The sequence below is a fragment of the Macrosteles quadrilineatus genome, unplaced genomic scaffold (genome assembly GCF_028750875.1).
Source record: "Macrosteles quadrilineatus isolate MER2022 unplaced genomic scaffold, UCM_ALF_1.0 Scaffold_2__2_contigs__length_208266976, whole genome shotgun sequence".
NCBI classification, from domain to species: Eukaryota; Metazoa; Arthropoda; class Insecta; order Hemiptera; family Cicadellidae; genus Macrosteles; species Macrosteles quadrilineatus.
Genome location: NW_026542595.1, coordinates 125,059,429 through 125,076,766, shown reverse-complemented (window position 1 = coordinate 125,076,766; position 17,338 = coordinate 125,059,429).

Sequence of the window (17,338 nt, the reverse complement as noted above, 5' to 3'; positions counted from 1 at the left end):
TATTTCACATTCGTGTCCATCCTTAGATCTTGATTACATATTTTTGTGAATTTGTCACTTTAAAAACTGACATAAAAGGTGTTTAAGGTAGTAAAATTGTGCAACAAATTCGTGTTTTTAGGATATATTTTACTCCTAATTTACATCCTACGATCGTGATTGGTCTGCGAGAAGTTAAATAGTTAGGGAATCATAAAATCACAACTCTTTGGACCGGTGCATGAATGGCGTCTTGAAGTCATTTTTGGCAACGCAACACCAAGAACTCAGTTAGGTTTGCTGTTACGCAAATAGTATCTTATACTGTTACATTGTCAGAAAAAAGATTTTCAATTTGTGTTTTAGAAACACTTCCTACTAAAATTTTATTGAACAGATAACGGTTCATTTAATAGATTAAACTAAGAGTTTACATATCAAAAACGTGTAGCTAGGATCTTAAATAAAAATATATTGTTGAAATTTTGATACTAGTTACTTGTACGATTTTTCATCAGAAAACTAATATGAATACAGCAAAATATTATAAATCATGTTGGAGGTGTTAAAATGTATTTATAGGTCTTTGCAGCTAGGCCATAAAATATATTAATTACTGATCGTAGTGTATAACCATTTAAAGAAAGTATAAAATAACACAGCACAGTTTGTAGGAAGCTGAGGTGCACGAGAGATTTAGTGAACTGATTACTTCTGGGACACCCTTAACAAATGCACGAATGCATCCTTCTTTATTAGAGGCCTACACAAATCTTGCTGATTACTTCATTTAATCCGTATCACTATTGGACTTACAACTAATACCTGTACGAATTCTAGTTTATTATATAGCCTTCTGTAAAAAATAGAATGGCTTTATGTAGAGTTTATTTAAAGAAATTTATCCAAGGGAGTTAAGTTGCAAGATTTGAAAATGTAAAACAATTTAGAATCTTCCATTCACAGGGTTAGTGTTCTATGTCAGAGCGTTGGACATACATACTAAAGTTTGAGGTTCAAATCCTATTAATCGCTAACGCCAATATTTCATGTAGCCTACCAATGATAAATTTAAGCTGTTGAGACAAATAATTATCCGAAAATTTGGTTTTAGCGAATTTCCCTATAGGGAAGTAGCTATTACCGTAGGTCTCATGGTAAGACTTAGGCCCGGGACCGATTTACTTTTTCATTTTAATGTCCCCAGAGGCCAAAAACACCATTTGTTCAAATTTTTATATATGTATATATATATATATATATATATATAGATTTATATATATATATATGTGTCCGTGAACACGATAACTTGAGTAATTTTTATCCGATTTTGATGAAATTTGGTTTGAAGGTGTAAGGCGGGAAAACCTGAATGAGTTCGCGATCCAGCATGATCGGACCATGGGAACAGGGTTTTATGGGGGGTTTTATGGGGTAAAAATTGGTTTTTCTCACTTCTTACCCTCAAAGCACATAATTTCCCAATTGTTCTCTAAACCTGCTTAAAGAGCTTAAAAAAACAAACAATTCAGTATATCAAAGCGTTTTTGTTGGGTTATTGGTTACGGAGAAAACTAAAAAAATGGTAAATTTAAAATTCCCATGTTATTCTTATGGAGAATATTGTAAAATGTTGTAGTTTGCTTGTTTATGGATATATTTTGATCAAACTTGGCAAATTTATTTATTTTATAGTAAGCTATCAATATTTTACTAAAAACACACTACTTTATTAGTTTCCTTGTAGCAGCAAACCTAGGTACTCGTTAAACCTAATGTTATTTAAATAGATCAATTGAAAATCAATTCGGCCAAATGGAAATTCGCTTAGACGGCAGGTTTGCTGCGGCGGGGGTATTTTATACTAGGATAATTTTATATGCTGGATGTTTATTTTCAGAAAGCTATCCCATATTTACACACTCTTAGTTTATGGTTGGTAATTACTATCGATTATTAAAGTACTCAGACCAAAATATATAATTAATAAATTATGATTACGATTTCAATATTCGTTTTGTTAAAACAATTATTTTTGACAGGAGGCAAAATAATACCTTTGCAAATATTTGTGGACTAAAGAAATCTGAGACACAATCATATTAAAACTAACTTGAAAGTTGAATTGACAAAAACTATATTTGATATGTATGACTAGTTGTATTATTGGTTTTCTAATCTGAAATAAGTTTTCGGATCACAAACCATATTATTGTCAACCCACATCACGTGAAGTATTGGATTCGACTGTGATAACATGTCTCTTTCTTATATGGTTATTACATAATAAATCTAATTAACTAATACGATAATTTTTAATATATAAATCTAGTTACCTAATACGCGAAATATTATTTGACAGTTCCAAACCATTCCACATGGTTATTTCCCATTTTCCAATTTACATAACAGCTAGTTTACTATTATAAAATAATTCACTAAGCATTGTGGATTGTTTACTGTTCAGTCAATGATAGCACAATACCACTACAGCGATGGTCCAAATTAGCTTTGTTAAGAGCATTGTGTAGGATAAGAGTGAGCAGTAATTTCCTTTACAGCCTCTCTCGTTTATTCCAAACGTCTACCAGGGGGAGGTACAACAAGACAAGGAAATGTTTATTTTGTAAGCGATCGTTTTGAATTTCGTATTGCGATTTGACCACCACAAACATTTACCAATTTTACAATATTTTATTAATACAAACAACTAAAAGTGTTTACAAAATGTTATTCCCTTAATAAATAAAGAAAACTTTTACTGTGGAATTTAAGGTCATAAAATATATAACAGTAATTTCATCCTAAAATGCATTAAAAATCATAAAACCGATCAAACGTTTAGTTTTTCTTTTATCATGATAAAATACATAAGTAATATACACATTTTAGAATTTTATATATTTTTAATGTGTCTACTTGTCTTCTAGTCATGACAATGAAAGATTTAAGTGTTGGGTCATTTATTAATCAACCGTTTATTTTTTGTACATTTCAAAACTAAATCCATTTGTAATACCCCTGCCTTGTCATTTTTACATTTTCTAGGTTTTAGCGAAATCAAAAGCTTATATCCACATTTCATCTTACATAAAAATAAAAATATGTAGCTCTAATATATTTTTTTAAAGTAATGAGCAAATCCTTTTCCCTTCCCAGAGACGCAGAAACCACGGAAAAATTAATGCAAACTGTCAGAAAATCGTAAAACCTGTTCACCTTTAGAAGTAAAACGTGCTTTCTAATTTGTGCAAAAAATATACCTGCATGATATAGAAGTAGTTGGAGTCTAGTAACTCAAAGTAGATTGAATTTAACACTATATTTAGTTTCTGCAATAAATACTGTGTGTTTTGCATTATTACATCCTAAAGATACTATAAATAAGCCGTTAGACTTATAATAACTTGATTAAAACCATTTCCAAGACTTAAATTTAGCAAACAATTTTACTAAAAACTACGTTTAAAAAAAAAATACAAAAAAAACTTACTTAGTCTCATTAAATATTTGTATACAGTTTTTTATTGACCGAAAAATTTTTATAAGCAACAAAAAACTTTGTTTAATAAACTTACAAATTAACTAAAATGGGGTTATATAACATGTAAATATTAGGTTTTTTGAGTAATGCAAAGTTTATCTGTATATTTCAACCTCCTTTTGCAGCGTTTGATGTAAGTTTGCTCAACAAATTACAACTGGATCTTTCTATTTAGATAGCAAATCACTTCACAAACTCTTCAAGCTTCTCTTTGTTGTACAACTTTAAAGTGGTGTTGCTATTTTTCTCCTGCAGTGTGTTTTGTACATGCTAAATTATTTTCTAATCGAAAGTAATATAACTTGTTGTAGTAGTTAAATTAACATTCCTTTATCAGTCATTTAGTCATTGGATGATTTTTCTTCGGTTGGCTATATCTGAATATTTGGAAAATGCTTTGTTTGCCACAAAGGTGACTCCACTTTATATTAGTTTTTAAAGTAATTATTTTATTTTTATTTTATTGTAGTTTACCTTTATCTGTAAAATAAATTATTAGAGAGATAAAATGATGAGTTTTGTCATTGGCTTATCATTATTATTTTACCTTGTAAGTAAAATAAAAAATTGAATGACTTTTTAGTTATTACTACAACTAGTACTGCTAAAGAAATATTTAAGTAAGAATGTGTGTTTTAATATTTTATTTTATTTAAAACTGAAATAATCCTACATATTTTCATCCTAGAGTCGCAAAAACAGACAAAAACTAATCAAAATAAAATATGTAAACTATATGGTTCAATTAAGACCTGTATTGTATGTTAGTGAAGAAACGTCATAAGCTCGAAGTAAACATGATACTTGCTGTTGAACATTTCATTTACATAATGGTATTGTGCATGGTTATGTTTCAAGTGTATATTTACTGCATATTCTACATTTTTCATGCTATAAGTAGGCTTTTTTTTTGTTAAAAACACATCGTGACTGTAGTATATTTAATGATTTTATGTATTCAATATTATAGTTGTAAAACAGCGTTTCTTGTAGGAAACCAGATTTGTATAAAATGTAAGTGTGTGTGTACATCACGCCACGTCTGTGACGTCATATCAGGTGATTTTTAATAAATTCCCATTGGCTGCCGCGACCACGCTATACCCGTGCATCTAACCACTACGTCAGTCCGTCCTAGTCCTGCAACCGTACACTTTTATCCCGGTCCGTGCAGCCCGTGGTATTAACTAATTATGTAGTTTTTATTTCTCACTAGTCCCGTCTCCTGTCAAGTTAAGACGTCGTCACACCGGCGACGTCACACTGGCGACGAGGAAGTTACAGTGATAACGATGGCGTTATTAAGAACCTAACTATTCGTGTGTGCGGTGTAACTGTTCGACCGTATTTTTATAAGTATTAGGGTTAATGTCCGATTACGACAACCCAGTGTTAATTTTATCTCGTGTCTTCTTTGAACAAGATACAATGTCTGGAATCATCGGCGGAATCGGCGACTTTGACGGGAGTGAAGAATCTTGGACCTCGTACGTTGAAAGGTTTGAGTTATTTGTCGAGTGTAACGGGATTAGTGATGCCAAAAAAGTGAGTACTTTATTGACAGTAGTCGGGAAGAAAACGTACAATCTGTTACGCGATTTGTGCACGCCCGATAAACCTAACGCAAAATCTTTTAAAGATATAGTAAAGTTAATTCAGGATAATTTACATCCTAAACCATCATTCATCGCGGAACGTTACAAGTTTAGTAAACGCAACCAATTAGAGGGGGAAGGAGTTGCCGAATACGTAGCAAATTTGAAGAAGATGTCCACGCACTGTGAGTTCGGCGCATCGTTGAACGACTTTCTTCGAGATCGTCTAGTTAGTGGAATAAGAAGTGACACTATCAAACAGAAACTGTTATCAGAGTCCAGTTTAACGTTTGATCAAGCTGTGAAAATCGTCTCATCAGCGGAAGCGGCGGAGGAGAATGCAGCGGCGTTGACGGTCGGCAGCAGCGGCGGCAAGGTGTTGCGAGTGGCAGCGGCACAACGACGACGAGATTCAGGGAGCAGCGGCGGCGCCCAGCAGCACAATCAAACGTCAAAGTCAACACCTCGACCTCAACACAAATCAGTGCAGTGTTTTTGTTGTGGTGGCTTCGGTCACATGAGAAATGAGTGCAGATTATTGGGTGTTGTGGTATGTCATTTTTGTGGAAAAAAGAATCATTTATCTAAGGTGTGCAGATCAAAGCTGTTAGGTAAGTCAAACAAAAATTATACTTTTAAGAATGATAAGAACAATTTGAAAACTGAAAGGACTAATGGACAGTTTATTAAAAACAACAAAATGCATAACTTTGTTTCTGACAGGAAATCTCAGATAAATTCTAATGATAGTTGTGATGAGTATGTTTACGATATTGCTACACTATTTCAAATTGAGGACGAAATTGAGGTAGCTAATAATAGTAATGTCAACGTTAAAGTAGCTCCACTTAAAATTGATGCTATTGTAGAAGGTAAACAAGTCACGTTTGAAGTTGACACTGGAGCTAGTGTCAGTGTTTGTAGTGAGGATTTTTACAACAAAAATCTGTCATTTTGTAAATTACAGCCTAATGATCTATCCTTAAGTTCGTATACTAACGAACCTATTGTCCCTATTGGTAAAATAAAAGTGAATGTTAGTTACCAGGATTTCAAGGATAACCTAGATCTGTATGTGATTAAAAAAGGTGCACATCCATTAATGGGGCGTAATTGGCTTCAAGTATTAGGGGTAAATATATCGTTCAAAACCAATTTGTTGAGTGACAAAGATTCTAAGTTGTTATCACACAATGAGCAGTTTGACAAAATCGTAGTTGAGTTGGAAAAAGAGTTTCCAAAAGTTTTCAGTGACAAGTTAGGTCAGTACAAGGGAGATCCTGTAGAGCTTAAGTTAAAAGAGAATGCTACTCCCAAGTATTTCAAACCTAGACCGATACCTTTTTCGTTGAAAAGTAAAGTAGAGGCAGAGTTAGAAAGATTACAAACTGAGGAAGTTTTAGTACTTGTAAGTAGCTCATCTTGGGGGACGCCTATCGTCCCAGTTTTAAAGAAAAGTGGGGAAATTAGAATCTGTGGGGATTTTAAAGTAACTTTAAATCCATTCCTAGAAGTTGACAAATATCCTCTACCTAGAATCGATGAGCTATTTGCTAATTTACAAGGTGGACAAACCTTTAGTAAAATTGATCTCAGTCAAGCTTACATGCAACTTAAATTAAATGACGAGTCAAAGAAATTATGCACTATCAGTACTCATAAAGGGCTATTTTCCTATCAGAGAATGCCATATGGCATCTCATCAGGGACCGAAAAATTTTTATAAGCAACAAAAAACTTTGTTTAATAAACTTACAAATTAACTAAAATGGGGTTATATAACATGTAAATATTAGGTTTTTTGAGTAATGCAAAGTTTATCTGTATATTTCAACCTCCTTTTGCAGCGTTTGATGTAAGTTTGCTCAACAAATTACAACTGGATCTTTCTATTTAGATAGCAAATCACTTCACAAACTCTTCAAGCTTCTCTTTGTTGTACAACTTTAAAGTGGTGTTGCTATTTTTCTCCTGCAGTGTGTTTTGTACATGCTAAATTATTTTCTAATCGAAAGTAATATAACTTGTTGTAGTAGTTAAATTAACATTCCTTTATCAGTCATTTAGTCATTGGATGATTTTTCTTCGGTTGGCTATATCTGAATATTTGGAAAATGCTTTGTTTGCCACAAAGGTGACTCCACTTTATATTAGTTTTTAAAGTAATTATTTTATTTTTATTTTATTGTAGTTTACCTTTATCTGTAAAATAAATTATTAGAGAGATAAAATGATGAGTTTTGTCATTGGCTTATCATTATTATTTTACCTTGTAAGTAAAATAAAAAATTGAATGACTTTTTAGTTATTACTACAACTAGTACTGCTAAAGAAATATTTAAGTAAGAATGTGTGTTTTAATATTTTATTTTATTTAAAACTGAAATAATCCTACATATTTTCATCCTAGAGTCGCAAAAACAGACAAAAACTAATCAAAATAAAATATGTAAACTATATGGTTCAATTAAGACCTGTATTGTATGTTAGTGAAGAAACGTCATAAGCTCGAAGTAAACATGATACTTGCTGTTGAACATTTCATTTACATAATGGTATTGTGCATGGTTATGTTTCAAGTGTATATTTACTGCATATTCTACATTTTTCATGCTATAAGTAGGCTTTTTTTTTGTTAAAAACACATCGTGACTGTAGTATATTTAATGATTTTATGTATTCAATATTATAGTTGTAAAACAGCGTTTCTTGTAGGAAACCAGATTTGTATAAAATGTAAGTGTGTGTGTACATCACGCCACGTCTGTGACGTCATATCAGGTGATTTTTAATAAATTCCCATTGGCTGCCGCGACCACGCTATACCCGTGCATCTAACCACTACGTCAGTCCGTCCTAGTCCTGCAACCGTACACTTTTATCCCGGTCCGTGCAGCCCGTGGTATTAACTAATTATGTAGTTTTTATTTCTCACTAGTCCCGTCTCCTGTCAAGTTAAGACGTCGTCACACCGGCGACGTCACACTGGCGACGAGGAAGTTACAGTGATAACGATGGCGTTATTAAGAACCTAACTATTCGTGTGTGCGGTGTAACTGTTCGACCGTATTTTTATAAGTATTAGGGTTAATGTCCGATTACGACAACCCAGTGTTAATTTTATCTCGTGTCTTCTTTGAACAAGATACAATGTCTGGAATCATCGGCGGAATCGGCGACTTTGACGGGAGTGAAGAATCTTGGACCTCGTACGTTGAAAGGTTTGAGTTATTTGTCGAATGTAACGGGATTAGTGATGCCAAAAAAGTGAGTACTTTATTGACAGTAGTCGGGAAGAAAACGTACAATCTGTTACGCGATTTGTGCACGCCCGATAAACCTAACGCAAAATCTTTTAAAGATATAGTAAAGTTAATTCAGGATAATTTACATCCTAAACCATCATTCATCGCGGAACGTTACAAGTTTAGTAAACGCAACCAATTAGAGGGGGAAGGAGTTGCCGAATACGTAGCAAATTTGAAGAAGATGTCCACGCACTGTGAGTTCGGCGCATCGTTGAACGACTTTCTTCGAGATCGTCTAGTTAGTGGAATAAGAAGTGACACTATCAAACAGAAACTGTTATCAGAGTCCAGTTTAACGTTTGATCAAGCTGTGAAAATCGTCTCATCAGCGGAAGCGGCGGAGGAGAATGCAGCGGCGTTGACGGTCGGCAGCAGCGGCGGCAAGGTGTTGCGAGTGGCAGCGGCACAACGACGACGAGATTCAGGGAGCAGCGGCGGCGCCCAGCAGCACAATCAAACGTCAAAGTCAACACCTCGACCTCAACACAAATCAGTGCAGTGTTTTTGTTGTGGTGGCTTCGGTCACATGAGAAATGAGTGCAGATTATTGGGTGTTGTGGTATGTCATTTTTGTGGAAAAAAGAATCATTTATCTAAGGTGTGCAGATCAAAGCTGTTAGGTAAGTCAAACAAAAATTATACTTTTAAGAATGATAAGAACAATTTGAAAACTGAAAGGACTAATGGACAGTTTATTAAAAACAACAAAATGCATAACTTTGTTTCTGACAGGAAATCTCAGATAAATTCTAATGATAGTTGTGATGAGTATGTTTACGATATTGCTACACTATTTCAAATTGAGGACGAAATTGAGGTAGCTAATAATAGTAATGTCAACGTTAAAGTAGCTCCACTTAAAATTGATGCTATTGTAGAAGGTAAACAAGTCACGTTTGAAGTTGACACTGGAGCTAGTGTCAGTGTTTGTAGTGAGGATTTTTACAACAAAAATCTGTCATTTTGTAAATTACAGCCTAATGATCTATCCTTAAGTTCGTATACTAACGAACCTATTGTCCCTATTGGTAAAATAAAAGTGAATGTTAGTTACCAGGATTTCAAGGATAACCTAGATCTGTATGTGATTAAAAAAGGTGCACATCCATTAATGGGGCGTAATTGGCTTCAAGTATTAGGGGTAAATATATCGTTCAAAACCAATTTGTTGAGTGACAAAGATTCTAAGTTGTTATCACACAATGAGCAGTTTGACAAAATCGTAGTTGAGTTGGAAAAAGAGTTTCCAAAAGTTTTCAGTGACAAGTTAGGTCAGTACAAGGGAGATCCTGTAGAGCTTAAGTTAAAAGAGAATGCTACTCCCAAGTATTTCAAACCTAGACCGATACCTTTTTCGTTGAAAAGTAAAGTAGAGGCAGAGTTAGAAAGATTACAAACTGAGGAAGTTTTAGTACTTGTAAGTAGCTCATCTTGGGGGACGCCTATCGTCCCAGTTTTAAAGAAAAGTGGGGAAATTAGAATCTGTGGGGATTTTAAAGTAACTTTAAATCCATTCCTAGAAGTTGACAAATATCCTCTACCTAGAATCGATGAGCTATTTGCTAATTTACAAGGTGGACAAACCTTTAGTAAAATTGATCTCAGTCAAGCTTACATGCAACTTAAATTAAATGACGAGTCAAAGAAATTATGCACTATCAGTACTCATAAAGGGCTATTTTCCTATCAGAGAATGCCATATGGCATCTCATCAGCTCCTGGCATTTTTCAAAAGGTCATTGAACAGACACTCCAAGGCTTGGAAGGTGTGGCAGTATTCTTGGATGATATTTTGATTACAGCTAAAGATACTAACACTCATTTGAGTAGGTTACGGGAAGTTCTTACACGGCTAAATGATAAGGGGTTTACCATCAAAAAGAGTAAATGCAAGTTCTTTTCAGACAAATTAGAGTATTTGGGATTTTGTATCGACAAGGAAGGTCTCCACACCTCCCAAGCCAAGGTTGAAGCAATAGTAAAAGCACCTGTACCTAAGAACGTAACTGAAGTAAAAGCTTTTATTGGTTTAGTAAACTACTACGGAAAATTCATTCCTAACATGTCTACCATTCTGAGTCCTGTATATAATTTGCTTAAGAAAGATGTTCCATTTAATTTCAATGCTGAATGTATGCAATCTTTCAACAAGGTTAAAGAATTATTGACAAATGCCCCTATTCTTGCTCATTATGACTCGAGTTTGCCTGTAATATTAGCAACTGACGCAAGTTCAACAGGGCTAGGTTGTGTGTTAAGTATCAAAACAAGTGAAGGAGTAGAGAAACCTGTTGCGTATTTTTCACGTACTTTGTCACCCACTGAAGTTAAGTATAGTCAGGTAGAAAAAGAAGCTCTGGCCATTGTTTTCGGTGTTAAAAAGTGTAACCAGTACTTGTATGGCAGAAGGTTTACCTTATGTACAGATCATAAACCATTAATAAGTATTTTTGGCCCTAAGAAGGGGTTGCCAGTTTTTGCAGCTAGTAGGCTACAAAGATATGCTTTGTTTTTGTCAGGCTACATTTTTGACATCAAATATGTTAAGTCAGTAAGTCATGGTAACGCAGACGCTCTGTCACGATTACCACTACAAGTTCCACATCCGATGGAAAGTAATGATTTCCAATGGCAAGGCACATATTTAAATTGTATTTTTGAAAGCTCAGTGCCACTAACCTTTGAACACGTTAAAGTCGAAACGCAAAAAGACCCTATTTTACACAAAGTGTGTAGCTATGTCCTGCATGGATGGCCTAGTTTTTTGCCGGAAGAGAGAGGTGATATGTTACCTTATTTCCAAAGGAAGGAAGAATTGACTGTAGAAATGGGAATTTTAATGTGGGGTTACAAAGTCGTGGTTCCTAATTCTATGAGGGATTATGTTTTAAAAGAGTTACATTGTAGTCATATGGGAATCGTAAAAATGAAGTCAGTGGCAAGGTCGTATATTTGGTGGCCAAATATAGACCAAAACATAGAAGCCTTAGCAAGCAGCTGTTCTTCCTGCCTTTTGGAACGTTCTAACCCAACTAAAAGTTTCTTGCATAATTGGCACTATCCATCTAAGCCTTGGGAAAGATTACATCTGGACTATTTTGGACCAATAAGAGGTAAAATGTTTTTAATTGTAGTAGATGCTCATACTAAGTGGCTGGAGGCTTTTGAAGTAGGTTCCACCTCAGCCAAACAAGCAATTGTACATTTAAGAGATTTGTTTGCTAGATTTGGTTTGCCAGTAACTTGTCACAGTGACAATGGTCCACTATTCACATCACTTGAGTTTAAACAGTTCCTAAAGTCAAATGGAGTAATACAAACTTTCTCACCTCCCTATCATGCCCAATCAAACGGCCAAGCCGAGAACTCAGTAAGATATGCTAAAACTAAGCTTAAATGTGCACTAAATGACAACACTGATTTTAATGTTGCTCTAAGTCGTATATTGTTTGACTATAGAAACTCCGTGCATGCTGTTACCAATGAAACTCCAGCTATGCTGATGTTTAAACGTCCCCTAAGGACCAGGTTAGATTTGCTAAAACCTAACTTACCAAGTCATGTTGAGTGTAAACAAAACAAACAAAGAGAGTATTTTGGTGGCAGTAAAACCAGAGTTCTGTACCCAAATCAGTCTGTATTAATTAGAGACTACCGCTCAAAAGATAAATGGGTAGAAGGTACTGTACATAAAAGATTGAGTAATGTTTTGTATGAAGTTAGGCTAAGTTCAGGTGTTGTTTGGAAGAGACATATTGATCAATTGGTAGGTTTGCAGGGAAGTAGTAACAATGACAGGAATGCGCATTCTGAAACCGTATGTGAGCCGGCAGTGGTACCATCAGCTGATCCACCCAAAACTCCGTTACAGCAATCCCACTCCCAGTCTAAAAATAGACACAACATATCCAACCGATCACCTGATCATAGTACTCCTGCTACACGTCATACTTCCTTCCCCTCCTCACCTAGCACTCCCATGGTCCGTTCTCCACAACAATCGCCCATTGTACATCCCCAAACACCTGTTACTACAACAGCACGTAGATATCCCAGTAGAATAATAAAACCAGTCGAACGCCTTGATTTGTAAAAATTGTATGTGTGATTTTTGAAGTTTGTTTTTGAAATTAATAGTTTTGTTTTACTTGTTTTAAACTTTTATATTTGCTGAGATGTGTATAAAAATTACACGGGAGGGATGTAGTATATTTAATGATTTTATGTATTCAATATTATAGTTGTAAAACAGCGTTTCTTGTAGGAAACCAGATTTGTATAAAATGTAAGTGTGTGTGTACATCACGCCACGTCTGTGACGTCATATCAGGTGATTTTTAATAAATTCCCATTGGCTGCCGCGACCACGCTATACCCGTGCATCTAACCACTACGTCAGTCCGTCCTAGTCCTGCAACCGTACACTTTTATCCCGGTCCGTGCAGCCCGTGGTATTAACTAATTATGTAGTTTTTATTTCTCACTAGTCCCGTCTCCTGTCAAGTTAAGACGTCGTCACACCGGCGACGTCACAGTGACCACTTAGGTATACTCCTTAATGCATTCACCCTTTTTATGCATGGAATATAAATTTTATGTTAAACTTTCACAATAATCAATAAATGAATATATAATGTTCTTTGTCTATTTTACACATTTACTCTACTTACTAATTTACTGTAGTTTATAAGGTCATGACCAATGGTCTCAGTTTTACACTTTTAAATACATTAAGTACATTGTCTGCATTGGACGTATATGGTTACAATTTAATTGAAATAAAAAGTTACTAAACTAATTATTATGGTAAAGTTATCTTTATTAAGTTTATTAGTACAAAAACACACCAGTTAGTCTTGGTAATTTACTAAACAAAGTTGGTTTCGCGACAAAACGTCTATGGTGACAAACACAATTTATTTAATATATTTCAATCAACAGAATGTAAACTAAATAAGGTTAATCTTCTGAGAACTTACCGTTTACCGTTTACTTTTTGTGGTCTCTATGAATATAAATCTATAAGAACTCAAGAGCAAGCTAACCAGGAATGTTATAGCTGTAAATACATGTTTAAAATAATATATAAATGAACTTATGTCTGGTTAAAGAACTTTAAACGAAAATAAATCAAGTCGGAAAGTGATTGATGTCATGCCATTAAGCTGATTATCACGGTGGAAGTTACAATTAAATTTTGTTATTACCTGTATACAAAAAAACAACCTGCCTAAAGGGTGGAATATAGCCCACTCACCCTTGCTCAATACATGTATAATAAGACAAGTATTTAAACACTTGGCAAGAAGTTTCAAGTAGATATAGGGTTTCATATGCAGAGTACCAAGGTTTTTACTTGCATAATGTTAATGTGTATGCTTAGTAAATAATTGTTATATAAATAAATTAAATTAAAGGAAGAGTTATATACTGTTGAAATAACCCTACTATATTATTTTAAATTGTTTACACCTACTTTTATGTAGTAGAATACTGGTACTTACTTAAACCGACATCAGTACATATGCTTTAGAGTTGTAGAGTTTGGTGTACATCGTCTGCTACAATTCCCATTAACATACACAAATGCTTAACGGCCTTGTTCAGCTCCACCTACTCTTTAACACCGAATATGTATATAGTTGTATTAGAAACTATACTTAACACTAACAATCAAAATAATAAACGCGAATTGGTATGTTTATATCTACAGTATTAATACATTTATTGTTTTACCAGTATCGTGTATTAAAACATTTCCCTTTGTAGAATTACATCAGTTGTATATTTTATCTATAAATAGTTTATTTTATTGGGACTATTTTGTGAATTAAAATTAATAGATTACTATGAAGTTATTGTTTACAGAATGAAACCAATGTATATGAATTACTGCACCCTTTAACAGAACCCCCGCTCATCAATTTAGTCATGTTGGTCTTTCGGGTTGTTAATATTTAAATAAGCTATGTAAATAATTAATGTAACCTTCCCTAAAGTAGTAATTCCAGTACCTAAAACAAACTAATGATTAAACTAAATCCATTGAATTGAACTCTTTATTTATGCTATTGCAAACTATATAAAACCATTGTCAAAATGGAAATTGGCATCAGGTGATGGAAGTTGAGTTTTCAATTAGTCCGTTATGTGACAAATATAACACTAACAATTTTAAATAAGTATAAAGTTATATGAGAATAACCTTTCAAAAGTTATATGATTTTAAACATTCATACTTTTTCTAAAGCTAAACTGGGGGTTAACAGGGGAGCCAAGTACAATTTTACCTCTTAAGAGTAGTGTAATTAAACTTGCCCCACCTCGTATGTAGGCAGGAGTGACACTACGGTGGTTAGGTCTGGAATGTAAACCGTGTGTTTAGTGTAAGCTACAGTTACAGGTTTAGAGTTTAGACACAGCTGACCGTAAACGTTAATGTTTCTGTTTACTTACGGTGGTAAAAAGAACATACACCTCGTCTGACTACGCTTTACCTTTTAATATTGTCCTTTAACAATTTGGTAATTACCAATTTACTAGATATAACAATATTTAATATCCTATTTAACATTTGATATTTTGTTGTACGGGGTGAAAAATATCCCTGTACTTAAGTTGTAAGTGTATACGATTATATTATTTAAAACTAGAAATCCATACACACCAAATATTGAATTACAACAAAAAGAACACATCATACAGATCACGCATACAAAAACTGAAAGATATATTTACAATTAGATTATTTTTACAATATTATTGTAAATATAACCTTCAGTTTGTGTGATGTGTCTGATGAAGCCAGCATAGCTGGAAAAAGGCCTCATAAAAATGAAAATTAATAAAATATTGGTGCTGTTTCTATTTAAATCTCCTCATTAAGTAACGTCAAAATGCCTCCGCTCTTAAGTAATCGTGTAGTTGCTAGCGACTAGCCAGTCATTACCGTAATGTTTCAAGAATACATTTCGCACGCAAACCGTTGAATAAGAGATGAATGAGAACGCTGAAGGTCTGTTCCCAAAACATGTTAGTGGGCTTAATCTATTTAGCACATAAAATCAAATACATCGTCTAATTAAGACATAAAATTAAGTATAAGTATTTTTAATACGTAGAATTTTGTATCAGCTTTGACTATTAAAACAACTTCTGTATCCAATAGTCAATGGTATTAGTTTAAAATAGTTAGTTAAAACGCCCATTGCCGTTATTTAGAACAAAACGTATAATGACCAAACACATTAATACATTGCAATTCGTTAAATTTGACTAAAATTGGATTTTACTATCAAACATGCAATCTGGTAATAAACAGAAAACCCCTTTTTCAAAGATGCAATGATAGTTGTTTTAATCATAACTACTTTCTTCAGAAAAATCTGCGGACAAATTTTAAGCTTTTACATGACAAAAAATATTGAATAATTGTAATCCTACTAAGCATTATTAAAAACAACCGTTTCCTGTGCAGTATAACATCTTATAAATTTAGAGTGTAAATCATATTTAATAAGTATTTTCAATCTGTAAAATAGAGTTTTAAAATTGAGGATAGTAAATAGAAACATTCCAGGGGATATCCTTTTTTAAATGCTACATCAGGCTATTTACAGAACCCAATTTACCGAGATCTACCTTAAATATTAAACTATTTAACCACAAAAATAATAAATAATTTTGATCGGTAGCGAATGAGTTTGTTGAAGAAATTGCAACAACTTTCCATCCTACACTAACAATCGTGTTAGGGGAAAACTCAGCAATTGTGTAAATGTGGCAAGATAGATTCTATCTTGCCACATTTAGATGAAACCAACTTCGATGAATAGTTTATAAAATCTCACTACATTGAGTTTTTACTTTGCTACATTTTTATGGTAAGGAATATCACAAAATGAACTCTTGAGTATGAACATATTTTAAATATAATTATAATTTTAAATTTTAAACATTCGTACTCTTTCTCAAGCTAAACTTGTGGTCAACAGGGGAGCCAAGTACAAATTTACCTCTTAAGAGTAGTGTAATTCAACTTGCCACACCTCGTATGTAGGCAGGAGTGACACTACGGTGGTTAGGTCTGGAATGTAAACCGAGTGTTTAGTGTAAGCTACAGTTACAGGTTTAGAGTTTAGACACAGCTGACCGTAAACGTTAATGTTTCTGTTTACTTACAGCGGTAAAAAGAACATACACCTCGTCCAAAACGCTTTACCTTTTAACTTTTTCCTTTAACGATTTGGTAACAACCGATTGACTGTAAAAATATTTAATATTATGTTTAACAATTGGTTTTTTTTTGTACTTAGGTTGCAAGTGTATACGATTATTATCAAAACTATAAATCCATACATATAAATTATGGAATCACGACATAAAGAACACATCAGACACAGATCACACGTACAAAAACTGAAGGATATATTTACAATTAGAATATTTTTACAATGTTATTGTAAATACAACCTTCAGTTTTTGTGATGTGTCTGATCCAGCATAGCTGGTGAAAGGCCTCATAAAAAGGAAAATTAATAAAATATTGGTACTGTTTCTATTCTAATTTTATTGAAACCAATTTTAACATTTTAACTCTTGATAAATGTGTCTGCTCAGGTTACCACTAATTTTCTATATTTTTCTGTTTTTAATTGGCGAATAAATTTCACTTTGAAGTTAAATGCTGTTTTAGATAAATATACTTTTAAATCTCCTCATTAGGTAGCGTCAAAATGCCTCCGCTCTTAAGTAATCGTGTAGTTGCTAGCCACTAGAGCCAGTCATTACCGTAATGTTTCAAGAATACATCTCTTACGCAACCGTTGAATAAGAGATGAATTATCAAGCTGGTGAAGGTCTGTTCGCCAGAATATTTAGTAAAATTGCTTAACCCCACTACAAATATATTG